This window comes from Hylaeus anthracinus, unplaced genomic scaffold, assembly GCF_026225885.1.
Source record: "Hylaeus anthracinus isolate JK02 unplaced genomic scaffold, UHH_iyHylAnth1.0_haploid 12001, whole genome shotgun sequence".
Classification (NCBI taxonomy): Eukaryota; Metazoa; Arthropoda; class Insecta; order Hymenoptera; family Colletidae; genus Hylaeus; species Hylaeus anthracinus.
The window spans coordinates 13281696-13296971 of record NW_026534348.1 but is presented as its reverse complement, the minus strand read 5'-3'; positions in this window follow the sequence as shown (position 1 = coordinate 13296971).

Sequence of the window (15276 nt, the reverse complement as noted above, 5' to 3'; positions counted from 1 at the left end):
CATTACCGACAGAGTAATCTGCATTATCGACCGAGCACGCTACATTACCGACAGAGCAATCTGCATTACCGGCCGATAACCTATCAGACCTAATTCAGACCAACCAAAGCATCTGGCGGATTGTTTCACAAAAATTGTGTCGGTAAAAGTCGATAATGCAGATTACTCTGTCGGTAATGTGGAGTGCTCGGTCGATAATGCAGATCACTCTATCGATAATGTGGAGTGCTCGGTCGATAATGCAGATTCATATACATTATCTAGAAATTATTTCATGCTTTTCATTGTACCTTTTTTGAAGTCGGTTAAATTTTGTTTCCAAAAAATTATTCAACGGACTATCTTAGTACATATAAGACCTCGCAAGGTACACATGAAACGATTTAAGGTTGGTAAAAGCAACCATTTTCGTGGTTAACTTACCAACTATTTTTTACCGCTTAAACTTTTAGTCTGTTTCTCGTTTTATGCAAGTGTAATTGTTAAAGGGTCTTCACGTATCGAGTTTATTTGCCAAGGGACTGGTTAGCCCTAATTAGAGGGGCCGCTGTGATTTCTCTTTCCAGATTTAAAGCAGCGAGTCTATCACAGTGAGCGCGGGATGAGCACGCATCACTCTTGCGCATAGCTTGAGGTCGACGACGCGACCTCAAGGAACGCCAAAGGAACCTTCACCCCGGAGGACGAGGTTTGCGGAAGCTATGGCGTCACGTACTAAAGTATACATCACCTGCAATGTCACACCAGTAAAAATAAATGTCGGTACAGGGGAACAAAAGCCATACCGAGCGTCGTCATACTCCTCGAACGCATTCCTTTGGGGTATTCAAACTTACATAAACGATAATTCATTCTGAACTGACTTTCCGACGTCTTACATCTGATTACGCGTAGGAAACATATTAGTTATCCGGTAAAAAGATAACAGATGACATTTCGAAAGTATCAATGTGTCAGTTACAGAAAATTATAGAAAATGTTATAGAAAATTCAATGAGAAAAATTGTCTCCAAAAAAAATATCAACATGTTTCTTTTTAAAGCTCAGTTCACTGAAAAGTAAACACGATTTCGAAACAAGAACACTATAATAATCTGCATGCAACGTACGTTAATTTACTTGGAGTTCATTTTCAGCGAACACTTTGTTTTAGAGCAATTTGACTGTCACCTTAATTGACCTAGCGTAGGTACTTTTGCACTGTAAGCAATTATTAGAAGAGAATTGCATCACAATCGCATTAAATTAATTTAAGGAAACAATTCTTCTTTACCAGAGAGTCGAGTTTTGTTCACGGTGGGGCTTATTAAATGGCGAATCTGATTCCCACGAGATTAATTTACGTTTCTGAGCGTGTTTCATTCGGCAGGTTGCGTCATCGCGGAAGGGGCCCGAGGATGAATGACTCGACTTTGGGTCTTCCTTGAGAGAATAATTCGTCTTTCTCTCATGAATTCATAGAAAGAACCAGTCTTTTTTTAGAAAGAGTCTTAAAACTTTTCGATATCAAGAATGGCGTATAAAATGGCAATTCAATGGAGCACAGATTTTTCTTGACACAAGTGGAAATTTGCTCCAGGTGGCCACGATCGATCGTTGAATTATACCTTAACGACTTTGATGAACGCGCGATAGCCGCATAAGGACTTATCAGATCCTGATATTGTATTCGCCGCGGTATAGCCGCCCGCCTCGTCGATATTGCCATTTTTATATCTTTTCGCTCGTTTTTTTTTCTTCGTTTGGCGTCCTTTTACGTCGAACAGCGTGATACCGACGAGAAGACCTTAATGTCCAAATGACCATGAATTTTTAACAGTACAGACGAACTTCGAATAATAATTAAACGTCAAAAATAGATGCCACACAGTCTTTTGATATTTCATTAATTTTAGAGTATCGCTTTAGAGTTCTTTAGAGAACAATATTCTGGTTTCTTTATATTAACTGATGGCTTCTCAAAGTATAGTTTGTTGGTGAGAGTTCGCGAACACTCAGAAGAAAAAAGTTATGAGGAAATTTTCGTAGTCAATTTGTTCTTATTATTTTATTAAAGAACGAGAGTGTAAAATAAGATTGAAAGATTTCTAATTGAATTTCATGTATCCATTCCATTTCATGAAAACATTGTGGGAAATGACTTTTGAGACAAAAGTTTTGACTCATGTTCGTGTGACAGTTACGGGACCTTGTTGCCGTGTAAGTCGATTACTTCCCCGCAGATAAGGGCAGTACAGATGCCTGGTAAATTAACGACGATAGAAGCAACACTGGTGACACGATAATTACTCGACATCTTTCGAACAGAGTGCTTACCGAGAGATTAATCTACGAATTTGGATTTTCTGCATCGAATTAACGTTTCCGACCACCTGTCTTCCCGCTTAACCGTCCCAGGCTGGTCAATTAACGCGCCAGACAATTAACGGCATGTTCATCGCGTTGGTCGGGCTTTATTAGGACTTTTCAAGTATCTGCTTTTTGCTTTTTCTCCGATCATGACCTGTTTCCCGTTCAGCTGCTCATCTTTTTGCCTCTCAGCTTTTTCATTGATTGCTCGTGAATCGCGTCAACGAAAGGGAACGTCCTCATCGATAAAAGGTTAAATCGCGCGGAATCAGCACGCAGTATGTCGTACCACGTGAATTATACGATGTGATTTTTATTGGTAATTCAAAGAAATCTAATATTACTACTATAAATATAAAAATTTGTATGTCAATTAAATGACATATGTTATAATTGACAAAATTTATATTTTCTAATTAGGTTTAAGTAAATGTTATAATCACATTTGGAAATTATCAATTAGATATTTTGGAATTTTTTATTTTTCATAGCAGCAATGAAATTAAATTTCTTTAAACTACCGATACAAATTATATCTTTTAATTCGTTTCGAAACATTTTCTACGTTTCAATTTGTTATTAAGCATCTTTCGCGTAAAGTTCTCGGAAGTTTCGTACACGTGCAGGAAATAGCGACGTCCGGTTATCCCGCGTGAGAGACTGTTCACGGAAAAGAATGAAGCACGATGGTCGCTCGGTATGCCTGAACTAGTTCGCCCAGTGCCTTCCTGAATGCCGTGAATCGAGGAAACTGGACTCGATGGAAGAGAACGAACGGATACGGGACAATTCTCACAGCCGGAAATGTCGGGTCTTTTTACTATAACTAGTGTGTAGGGAAAGGAAATCTTGCGGAGAGAGATCGTCGATCCTATTCGACTTTCTCGGTAGGATTGGTTAGAGACTGTTCGTGTTGATTAATATTAGATAAAACAATTTAAAAAGTCTTATAGAGCAAACCTCTCCATAAGCTAAATTCAATGTTTGAATATGTGTACGTGTATCTGATAGAAACTTAGGAATCATCTCATGGTATCAAGATATACCACAGATCCTTACGCTTTCGTTTGCCATTAGCAACAAAGTCACTGATTGGGCTAATCATTATTTGAACAGATATCTATCTAATAAAACTGTCATCAGTTGAATTTAATTTATAGAACATCGTGCAGCTCTCTTAATTAGTTTAATGAGTAGTATTACACTAACAATAAATATAGTAATCTAGATAGATTTCTAATAACAGACTTATCTTCAATAATAATTATGGTTCGAGTGATGATACAGTAGCAAATCTAATAGAAACACAGCCTAGCAACAACAGTAATTAAAACAGATAATTGAATGTCTACTTACAATTAGAAAATGAACACTGCTCGAATTTGACTGTCAAAATCACAATGATTTGATACTCCTATGTTCTAAGGAAGTATGTATGAAAATTTTTGAGAATTTTTTAAACAAGAGATGGAATGATAAGCTAGAGCAAGGTTTAGAAAATTTCGTTGAGAGCACGGAGGCGACGATGACGCAGTGTCCGTGGGGCACAGGTGACAAAATATTTGCGGAGATAAGTAAATGAGTGTTCCTGATTAAGGAGTCACGTACATATTAAATGGCGTCATAAACATTCCAAGGTAACTCATTCTTTAAAACTGAATTGCTATTTCCTTATTAGTTTCGCGTGTACTTTAAAATAAAATGTTTTTCTTCATGCTCGTTCTTTCGTAAACTCAGATCTCTAAAAACAACCTCTATTACAACGAAAGTCAAAAATATATGTTGCCTCATTTTAAGAATCTATAATAATTCATCAATTTTGGTAGTAGAGTAGTCATAGAGATCGATCCTCCTATCAGCTGACACGCCTAAAACGAAGTTTTCTTGAGCCCAGTTCAATCTAATAGACCAACAGTAAAGTTGTCTCAGTGTCAACATTAAAATTTTTCAATTTTCTTAGAGTAATCGTAGAATCGATCCTCCTATCAGCTGACACGTCTACAACGAAGCTTTCTTGAGCCCAATTGAATCTAACCGATCGACAGTGAAGTTGCATCGACGTCGACATTTAAATTCTTCAATGTTCGTGGAGTAATCATAGAGATTGATCCTGCTATCAACTGACGCGCCCACAACGAAGCTTTCTTGAGTCCAGTTGAATCCACGAAGGCGTCATTTCGTCAAGAGTCCGTTGTGACACGTTTCTTTCTACGGAAGTCCGTGGCAAAGGACGAACGACGGCGACCATTGGTCGTCGATCGATCACGTTGGCGGCTCTGATCGATGCCAGGTCCCGGCCTCTTTGTTCCCAACTGGGAAAAAATGGCGTGATCGATGAAGCCGGGAATAAAAGTCGAAGATACCGCGGTTGGAAGGATAACTGGTGAAAAAGCTGTGTCTAGGTTGGTTCGAAAAGCAACGACGATAAAAGGAGAGCCGGATAAATAATGTATCCGCGACGTAATCGCAGCAGAGCTCTCCTTTCGTCCCGTGGACGCCGAGAAAGGACCAGTAGGTCACTCGATCTGACGGGAGAATGCCGAGCCCAGATGTTTTTCTCGGTATTAGAGCCGGTAGGACGAATAGTCGCCCTGACCTCCTCAATTCCACAACAAATCGCGGTCGCTGCGCTGACGAGATCTTTTCGTCATAGGAATTTGCGATTGTTCGCCTTATCCTAACGTTCGCCGACTAACTGAAACGATTATTATTTCTCGGTAAAAGGAAATCACGCTCGAGACCTGTCGGAGCTTTCTTATCAAGGGATACAACATTTCTCCTGGATCCTTTCTCTAGCGTTCACCGACTGTGGGCACTAGCGTGCCCCAAGTGTGGGCTGCCAGGGACGGGTACTTTAACGAATGCAACATTTAAATAAATATGAATTTATCACAAAATAGTTTCTTGCTTGCGTCTCTCCTCGACAAAATCACAAATGCAGTATTGTACTGAAATTAACATCCGGTAGTGTATACAGTGGGTGTAGAATGTATTCGTACACCGATCAATTTCCCAAAAAACTTTTGTATGAAATTGTAGTTTCTTAACTTTTTTTTTCATAATCAATGATATTTTACATATTCTCGGAAATCTCTAAGATAGATATAGTCCAAACAACATTTACTAGTTAATATAATTAGTGAAATTAACAAAAAAATGCGAAAAGTGGGTAAAAGTATAGAAGTAATAAGTATTTCTACGATTCTTATGACGAACCATTTACAGTAGAGTTTCTAACGTAAATACATTAGTTTATTGCTCCGTACGAATTAGAAAACATGAAATTTCCAGCAAAGTATTGTACTTTTACAAAATGGCTCTAATAGAGAAATTGAAGAAGATCTCACTTCGAATAACTAATAATTTAGTTAATTTAATCCTTAGAAAAGTTACAATCATTATGAAATCAAAAAGACATCCCACGAAGGAAGTATTATATACTTATAAATTAATGTAAATTTCTTTTTTTTATTCAAATTTTAAAAATTAAACAGTTGTGCGAATACTTATTGCTTCAATATTTCTATCAAATTATTGTTTTTTTCTTGTTAATTTCGCAACTTACATAAATAGCTATTTTTTTTTTACTCTATCTATTCTAGAGATTTCCAAGAATATATAGAATGTCATTGTTTATCAAAAATAAGTTAATAAATTACAATTTTACATAGATTTTTTAGAAATTGATCCGTGTACGAATACTTTCTACACCCACTGTATATTAATTGATTCACGTCTGCACTCGATTTTCAAAGACATGGTAGTGTCCATACAAGTATGAGTCAAGCGTTAGTAGTTTCAATGTTAGATTTCGGCGAGATAGCATCGATCAAAATGGGAAATTGCGAAAAGTATATGAATTACCACGGTATCTCCGCGGTACAGCCGCATGTAAATACCGATACAGATTACGTTGTTGACACTGCGCGCACGCTGATAGATTCTCCAAGCAAAAGGCGATGATTAAACTGATCGTCGAGGTAAATATGTGACATGGGATTAGCGAGAGGTGAAAGGCGTGCGAGCTGGTAGCCGCTCGCGATTTGAGTTGAACAAATTGCGCGGCGGGATTCGAAGGATCAATCTGCATATGCCTCGATCTCGTCAATTGTAGATAAAATTTGCACAGATATGTCAAATTTATCAATTACGCAAACGAAATACAATATTACAGTAATGTAAATCAGTGAATTAAGACGATTGAATTATATTGAATGGCAATTAAATTATAGGACTGCCTAAAGGATGATTGAAAGGAAAACGATTATTGAACAGAAATCTGTAGTAACATCTAGACACCGGATAGTCATTATACTGACACGGTAAAACACGCTATAAAATTATATCCTAAATTTATTTTCGTAATTACACGGTATTGTTTTTAATACCATCCAATTTCAGACAATTTCTATTTTTATATTAATGTTCTGATAAATCTCTTTGTGTATACAGATTGAAAGTTTTGATATAAGGTATGAGTACTGAAAATGTCAAACGTGACTCAACATAGGAAAATGTTTGATCAAGTTCGAGGTGATACCTACGTTTGTCCACATAGGACATCGTGGACGGAAATTCAATATACGCTCGAAGGGTTGTGTCGAAACGCCACGAAAAGAACAATCGAAATTGCTGAATCCTGGTGGCACAATCGACGTCACGCAACACAGTCGGATTTAATGATTTCCTCTCGAAACGCGCGCGCTCCGTTCCGCGAAATTTTGAAGAGAATTACAACCGCGGTTTATTAGTGGTACAAGCACTTTTGGTTTGTTGTGATGCGTTTATATCTTATCACTAGACTGCGGAATTTTATGCAAATGCATATTTGTATAGGAAATAGTTAAAAGAATGGGACCTAGACAGAAATTTGTTTTGAAATTAGAGTACTATAAAAATACATTTTTTATTTTGCATATTTTCCATATTTATGTTTAAAAACATATGCAGTAATATATTGCATATGTTATTTATCCTACTTATGTGGAATATCTATCTCCACAAATTAGTTTCGTCTATCACCAAACTTTCGTACCATAATTGAACTTTAGAAAAGAATGTAGGATTTTCTACAGTATCGAAGACTTTCTAATATTTTAAATAACGAGGGCGTTCAAGGACCAATCAGTATGCCGGAATAATGTTGGTCTAAATTTAAATACGCATCGATTACTTCGTGTGACATAAAGCGATTGTTCTCCGCGTATAAATTAATTTTGACGGACAAGCGACACCAATTAACACCATTAAATTTGGAAAAAATGCTCGTAATTTATTGTCACGCGAATTATAATATACCAGAATAATTGTGAAAAGTATTTTATATGTGTGTACATAGCGAATATTCTGTAACATACTAATATGTTACTTATTATACTATATTTTATTCAAATTTTTCGTGCATATTTTGCATATGCATGTTACATATTTATTGTGCATAAACTTCCGCAGTCTACTTATCATCGTAACTGTCGTCTTATTTAGAAAGAGTTTATAATTTAGAAGTGGACTTTCTACATGTAGACTAACTTATGCATACTGTCGATTATATTAAGAGACTTAGAGAAGAATTGTATCCCGGGATCGAAAGTTTGACTAATCCCGAGACTAAGGGTTTCCAAACTTGATAAATTATAATACGTAATACTACGTTAGAAATTTGGAGAATTTCACACGAAGACTCATAATTTTATAAATTGTTCTTCTTTGTGTAGCATTTTTGTTGATTTTATTTTTATTTTAAATCACGTAACTCAAAGGCTTAAAAATTATTTCATGATTAGAATCTTGAGAAACAGGTACTCGAAGCAGTCGCGATTACTCTTAATTTCAATACAGGTTTCGAGTGCTTACGAGTTGTTTTGTTTAAATTTCCATGGTTTCGTTAGTTGTGTAGAATCAATTTAATTTATCAATAATGATGTGTGGAAGTATCCAAGTGTTTGTAATCGTTTAATTAAATGATAAATTCAAGTATCTTGAGTGTATATTGTTTCGGTACGTTTAGAAAGCCAATGAAAGAATACCATCACTCGAAGTAGTGTTATCGCGTGCAGTTGAAGATGCTACACTCGTAATTGATAACGACTTGGATATTACTATCTGGAGATCGATTGTTCGATAGTCTCAACTCCGAAACTTTTCCACTCAATCAACTCTGATGATTGACGTATAGACTTGAAGTATCCTAATATCTCCTACCCTTCATCATTTTTATATTCTTTTTAGTATATAACCCTTTGTACACTGCACCATCTCTTTTTTGGTATTATTAGAGTTGGTTATAAATTCTTATAGCCTTAAAGCGTTGACACCAATTCCAAATCCACTAAACCCTTTACTCAACGCGTTAATATAATATCTACCTAAATTATTTTATACCCATCGAATCCCCATATTCATTATACGTATTATTTATACACTTTATACAAATTATTCTGTAGAAGATTTGAATACATTATAGAAGGTTTGCCCATTATTCAAAGTTCACCACTTGTTTTTACTTTTGTTTCGTTATCACTTTGTCCCTCATCATAGACAAAGTTATAGAGCGTAAAAATAAAAATTGTACTACGTCCAAATATCGAAGTTACTCTGTAGATACAAAATAAGAGTTCGACATCTGTTCGAACGAAGCTATTTCAAATGACGCGAATTATGTAATGGCACGCGACAAAAGTATCTAAAAATAATGCGTGTATATTTGGCAACGAAATTACAGTGCTCGCTATAATGTCTCTTTCATCTCTATTTCGAACGTGCCGGGTGGTTGAGACAGTTTCCTCCCCGATGAACAACAAACTGGTACCGACAGTTTGGCCTTCGGATCGACATTAGTCTCACGTAGTGGAAAGTGACCATAATTCTTCGGTAACAGCAGTCAAAATCCTGAGAAATCCTATCTGTGTCGTGTGTAAGATAAACTTGTAGGAAGCATGAGTCGTTTCGTAGAATGCTGTCGTGTAACGGGACAACGATTGTTCGACCGACTGGTGAACGACGAATTTCTGCATGCGTGACATAGTACTGCGCTAGCGACTTGTTACTCTTGCAAAACAAACATCCTTGGTTACATTAGAACCTACTTGCTTCGAACGTCTAACAGACAATCGTAAGTTAACCCTCTATTGCGTGAACTATACTTTGTTTTTCAAAAAAAGGAACGCTTAATGTTTCATCTTTTGCTTAGATTCGTATTTTATTGTTATCTAAAATGTCTCGTTCAATTGGCAATACTACGAACTAACCGTTAATGTTCGATAAGTAAAAACAGAAATTTGGATACAAGTCAAAATGCATTACGAAGTTGATGCTATTCTCCTGCGCAGCTTGAGTTTTATTTTTATTTTAGATTGGGTGCATAAAAGATTTAATATAAGTAGGCAAGAATCAAATTATGCAGATATTAAAAGTTTTTCTGTTATCGTTTTATTTTAAAAGGACTAATACCATGGAGTTGCAAGTCATCCTTTTAGCGGAGCACTTAACAAAAGAAATTAAATTTCAAATATTACAAATCGAATATTAGAAATAATATGATATTAAAGTAAATGAATTCAAATATTAGAGACATAGTACTACGTCAGTGGCTTGCTACTCCTGCAAAACAAATGTCCATTGTTCCATTAGGACTACTGTCTTTGAATGTTTAAAAGGATAAAACAGACGCTTAAAACTGCAGGGAAATTAAATGTTCTATTAAAAAATTTTTACGGTTTTTAAGAGTAAAGAACATAATAACTACTATTTTCGGAGTTACTATCTTGTTTCCTCGTTGATTATATGTTATAATACGTTCCTTACTTATTGGAAATAGTAGTAATATTACATGCGTAACTTCGAACTTCAGCAACTTGCATGGCATGATACAACGTCAGGCAACTTCAAACTTTTGAAAACTAGAACACATATTACGAAGTTTTGGGCGTGAAATTTTCATAAGCCACCGACATCCGTTGATACCATTCAGTATTTAAAATTTAGAAGCTTTACTAACAAGGCAAATAGATCTGAATATGTGCGAATTAACAGATATAGTAGCTAGTACATTATCAGATTGGTTTAAACCAGAAGTGTTACACTGGTATAAAGACAACCTTGAACTTTTAATAGACGAGAAAAATAATAAAATATTCTCAACTTCAAAGTTGTAAAAACTACAAAAGTAAGACAAATAAATTTAGTACATCGTGATTTTGTAGCATTTATTAAACAGGAATGCAGCATTGCACTCACGGTTCAAAAAGTTGAAAAATTGTGAAATACTGACAAAGAAAATTTTAGTAAAAAGAAGGCCACTTGAAAAATATTAAACTAGTATTTTCTTTTACCAGCTGACATTGGTATTCCAGTAGTGAAACGTACCCTCGAAATGAAATTCCTCAAATATTAACGAGAGTTTCTTTATATTTGAAAAATTCTTTAAGAAAAGTTTAACTATTACTAAAAACTTTTTGAAAAATGGCAAATGTTACTCCAAAGAGTGTTGAACTTGACATGGACTAACTCTGTGTCTAAGACTTTTAGGATATGAGAGGTGTTGTGCTAGGTCGAGAGCTTGGAGATTTTACGAACTTCAGAATAGGATTCTCTGTGCCAAGAGGCTCCAATCGTCACAGAATCGTGAATCTGAAAACTATGTCGCGGTGGGGATCGATTTGGCAGAAGCGTGAGTTCCCAATGCTCGTCGGCAGAACGTTGTCGTGTAACGGGAGACCGACAGTCTGACTGGCAGAGGAGGAGATTCTACATATAGAGGTAGACGAGACTCGTGAAACGATTCAGTCTCGTTCAAGCCACGCGACATTCGAATACACTCGAATCGCGGCCACGAATTTGAAATATTCAATCGAGAGGAACCTGATCGAAGTAACTCTGTTGTCGTGTGACCGTTGATTAATAACATTCCTGTGATTTCGTCGTTTCAAGATATTCGAGCAGCACCGCTCGTTCACCTAAATCGCCGAAGGTGAGTTCGATGATCCCACTTTCTGTCGAGCTCGAATCAACTTCCTCAATCCCAAATTTAAGTGCACAAATTATTTCTTGCGTGTTTTAAGTTGTTTTGGTAGTCAACAATCGCAATCGAATTAGGAATCAGAAATATATATTTATGAATTCGAATAATTAGAATTTTATTGACTATGTACGATGGTACTTTCGACTTGTTTTTAGTGTGATGGTTCATTTAAATCATAAAGTGACATATTCTTGGTATGAATTAATGTTTTGTCTAAATATTCAAAATTTTATATACTGTCTGCATATACTGTCAGATTATTTCATTTAAGAGTCGGTATGTTGTCTCACGCGAAATGAAGTCGTGCAATCTTTATACAAATAAATATAAAAATGTTTATCCAGTGAAAACTAGGACAGTGGGTTCCTTTTAATCACTTTGAACTTTTACAGTTTCTTCATTTCTATATTATCCTAAAAATCGCGTCAAATTAAATGAATTCAATTATTTAATTGCTTGTTATCATAAAGAAAATATATAAAGGTGTCTTGTTCTTGTTTCTTGATTTCTTTGAATAAAAATTATCTCCATCATATGTACGAGTCATACGAATTAATGAAAATTGATTATTAAAAAACCGGTTAGATCGTTATTTCTCGTCTCGATTTCATGTCTCAACCATGAAATTCTATTACATTTGAAACACCTTGTACGTGACTTTCAACTATCATCGACATTCGTGATTCGTTGCCGTTTGCAACGCGGTTCGAAAAGATTGCATTGCTATCGAGGGATTCCAAGCCGCGAAACATGATTACCGATAAGACCTAACAGCTACTGGCTCCAGGATCGCGTAAAATTTATGGCAGTCTCGGTGCTACCGATCCTCGATTCACTTTAGTTTCAATAAATAATCCCAACAAACAGTGACTTTTACTACTCAAATTAGTTGTGTGCGTTTTGCAGTTGTCTTCAGTGATGTTCAGAAAACTGGGTACGTTAATAGAGAAGCTAAAAATAACACAAATTGAGTTTTAAGTATTGAATTATACAGAGGAAGTAAAATTGTTCGATGTGTCGATAAAATCGGTTTTACTGAAAAAAGCGTCTCTAAAACTAGTAATTCATCCCATCACGATAGAAATATTTACAAATGAACGTCGGTAGGTTTAGTGTTAAGGAATTTCAATTCAAGGAAGATCCATTTAAAGTTTTCTTTCACAACATTCTATTCAAACGTCATAATCTTCTTCGATTACTCGGATTGTTACTGAGGAAAGAGTTGCCTAATACGTACCGATTGTCTGAATCGAACCTCTTCAATTTCTTTATTATTAAATTATTATTGAATAAGGCAATTTAGCGACTTTTTATTTATAAAGTGTTCTTCCAAAACAGTGGCATTTTCGTATCTTAAAAAAATAATAAATCATGGCTCGATTATTAGTAGCGACACATTTCACAATCCATGAAAGAAAAACATTAAGTAAAGTATTAAATTTCATAGCTATGAGTATTTTTCCACTTTGTGAGATGGTTTGACAATATCCTACGATATATAAAAAGCTCAGAGCAAAGAGTTAAGAGTGCAAGCAGCTCGTGTTAACGTCACGTCGAACTCCACACAAACTCGCACGTTGATCATTGACTGGAAGAACCTGACTCGATTAGACGGAACCAGCGAGTTCATTTCCCTAAAATTGGATTCGATCGACGAGATTCAATTGGTCGCGTGTACATTGTCGAAACGTGGTCGCCAGGGGCGGCTAATTACCAGGCGCGATCGATTTCGTTGCGTTTAAATGATACGCGCTCAATTTCGCGGAATTACAACCCCGAACGTGTCCATTCGTACCTCTTTCGGAGCTTCGCGTTCAAATAAATTTTTTTATTCCTATACGCAGACCGTGAATTTCCTGTATTTAATTATTTCAATATCACTCTATTCAGGTCTACGTAAAAAATGACTTTTAATCCCTTTTAATTAGATTCTTTTAATTTTACCACAGACCATACGTAAATAAATAATGTTGACTTTATCAACTCTCGTTTAGATTTGCTTATACTTAGCGCAAATGTGTAGTCAAGATACATTAAGATAATGACATTAGTGAAAATATAAAATATAATGAGTAACTAATTGATGTATAATTACAGTTTTACTTCTGCACCTTGCTAATGAGAACTCAGGCAATGCTTAGACGACTTATCGCAAAGCGTACAAAATTAAATACTGCATCGATGATGCTTCTTTTTCGGTAAATATTGGTTAATGATGGAGTGATAAAGAGTCTCTAGAAAAAATTCATGTACATATAATTATTTATATTACTTATAATCGAATTAGAATGCACTATTGAGATGTTTAGGTAATCATAGAGTTAAACTGCGCACGTCAATGATACTATTCATGAATTGGTAGGAACGCTTCTTTGTTCTTTACAAAATGGAAATATTTTAATACGAATTGATTACTAGACTGCGGAACTTTATGCAAAATAAAATCTTCGCGAACGTGCCTACAAAAATTTAACTTAAATTGGAATTTATTTTATTTTGCAAATATTGTAACATGAACTTTACTTTCAATCTTTTTTATATTCTTACAATATTGTTTGCGTTTTGTAGTTTCTTGCGCATTCAAATTTCCTATAAATGCATAAAGATCCGCAGTCTATTGATTACAAAAGTAAATTTTTTGAATTTTTTAGACCAATATGAAAATATTGTTAGTCATTATAATTATTTTCAATAAAACTGCAATAAATGCCTTTAATCTTTTTTTAAACCTCGTGTATTATTGTTGGCCTATTCCCGTCGCGTTTGTTTATATTTTACATCCACTGATAACGATATCAGGTCTCCAATTTATATTTAAATTACAACCGTCGACGAAAATCCTTTTTTCAAATCAAACGTGCTTCATGATCGATTTACAGCCGTTAGATCGTTCTGTCACATAGATTTACGATTGTCTCTTGTTTCGGCGTCACTCGAACGATACACTACCATTTTGGCAGATAACGCGTTTTAAAACCGTAATTCTTCGGTGTTTACGCTTGCAAGTCTGTTTCATCGCGAGATGCGACGACAGATATCGAGCGAAGATGTCTCTTGTTTGTTTACGTGCGCAATATCGTGTGAAACGGAGCGTAAGCGGAGTAAATATTGTTGAATCAAAATTTACGTAGCTCCGTGTTCGAAAATGAATTACAAGCACGGAGTACGTATAATTTGTACGAGGATTTGTTTTCATAGAAATCGATTTGTTGTCCAATTATTAATATAACATTCAAAATTTGTAACTTGAAGATGACTCCTACTATTCTTATCTAATCAAGATGTGCTTTTATTCAGCTGCTCTTTATGTACGCAGACGAAATTTCAAGCAACTTATTTTGCGGAAATATTAGCTACAGTAATTATTTTATCATATTCATATTAAAACAATCTTAAACATGTAATCACCGACCTCGATTGCAAACTACTTAAATTTGTAGCGAAACAGTTCTCGCTCTTAACGCTAGATAACGCCACCAAATAATTTCTACCCATATTGTAGATTACCTGCTACTATGTTCATTCAAACCAAATGAAATTTTGCTTAGTTGCTCTTTATGTTTCGACAGAATGTATGGACAACTTGATACGTGGAAATGTAAAAAACTTAAACCGTTAAATGAACTAAATAAAAAATTGTTGAAAAGTGAATTCATTCAAAGCTAGGGCTCCAAAGAATACAGACAAAATTGTTTTGGGAGTTGTAAATAATTTTAAATTACATGTGACGTCTGATAAACGCATATGGAGAATATTCACTTCATAATTCAACATAGTGTAATAAATATATTTAATATCACTTTTTATTATAATAATAATAACTTAGACGATACGGTTACAACATATTAATTATATATCTTGGCACCCAGAGCAAGATGCTCTAAATTTGCCTGCCGGTGAATGGGTTA